This window comes from Belonocnema kinseyi, chromosome 2 (assembly GCF_010883055.1).
Source record: "Belonocnema kinseyi isolate 2016_QV_RU_SX_M_011 chromosome 2, B_treatae_v1, whole genome shotgun sequence".
Lineage (NCBI taxonomy): Eukaryota > Metazoa > Arthropoda > Insecta > Hymenoptera > Cynipidae > Belonocnema > Belonocnema kinseyi.
The window spans coordinates 95,518,981-95,520,246 of NC_046658.1; the positions used below are offsets into that span (position 1 = coordinate 95,518,981).

A 1,266-nucleotide genomic window follows, 5' to 3' on the forward strand; every position below is an offset into this window, starting at 1 on the left:
GAACCCATCAGTTGTCTGTTGCCTCTAACTTAAGATGAAGAATTTAATTTCACGAATGTTCTCCTGGGACTAATAGTCTAATCAAAGAAAAAAGTTAGAGGGAATCAGACCATACTGAAGGGTCAGTGGCGTAAGTATCAGCGGTGCAATGTGTGTAAAATCTTTTCTGGCCTACTGCTTTGAAGAATTCAGTAAAAATGTGATCCTTTCAAACATACAACAATAAACCAAAAAAATATAAAATAGAAATTTTAAGATATAGAATAATAAAAATCATACTATATAGCATAATAAAAGATAGAAAAGTCCTGCGAACATTAAATTTCTCGCGAAAAGAAGTGTGTAACCCCACGAGTGATGTATGATATTTTATTCGAAAGCGCCATATTTATGAGCCTGTGACGCCACTCAAAAAGTGAGCTGCAGAGGGCCCTATACCGAAGGATGAATATGAGTTGGCCATCGAGCAATTTAACAACTGGAGAAAACAAAACAGAAGAATTTTCGGACAGTGATCATCATAATTATGAAGAAATCACTTCATAGGACGATCTCACACCGTTTTGGTAAGGGGTAACAGGGTTGATTTTAAAAATTATCGTACATCACTCGCAGGGTTGCGCACTTATTTACGGGGGAAATTCAATGTTTTCAGGATGTTCCTAACCCTACGTATTATGTAAATCGATATAAATCGGTCTTTAGATAAGAGATCAATTTAATTATTATTAAATCACAAGGGAAACCTAGAACCTTTGGAATTTTGTTAGGATTAATAATCCTGCATGTAATATTTCATTACCAAAACCTGTAATATGCTAAAGTAATAAGATGCATTTTTCAGCCATTCACGAGAAAAACGGTTACACGGAGTTCCACGAAATAATCTTTCTACTGCCGGATAGATCAGGCGGAAAGGCTCCGAGTTCGTAACTGAGAACTCCGGCTCGATTCCTGCTGCCGAAATTTTTCCCCCATTTTTTCACTGCAAGTGACTATTAAAAGTAAATAAATCTAGCCAAAGTATTTATTTTGAATCATTTTTTTATATGATAGAATTGTTTTTTTCTACTCTTACCACTTATATTCAAAACAAACTATTTTTTACAGAAAATTCTAACTTCTGTTTATTCAACTGAAAATTTTTATGGTAGGTATTATTTCTTCTATGTGAGGTAAAAATAAAAAAAATAAAAATAGCATAAAAAGAAAAAATACATATTCAAATATTAATAAATAGTGCAATAAAATGATTGGTATAAAAAT

The 1,266-nt window shown here is 32.8% G+C and overlaps 1 protein-coding gene across 5 annotated transcripts in view; it reads right to left on the minus strand.

Annotated features, from left to right (window-relative positions):
- LOC117168177 overlaps positions 1-1,266 on the minus strand; it is a 115,812-nt gene that overhangs the window by 5,821 nt on the left and 108,725 nt on the right. The gene's annotated exons all lie outside the window — the stretch shown is intronic.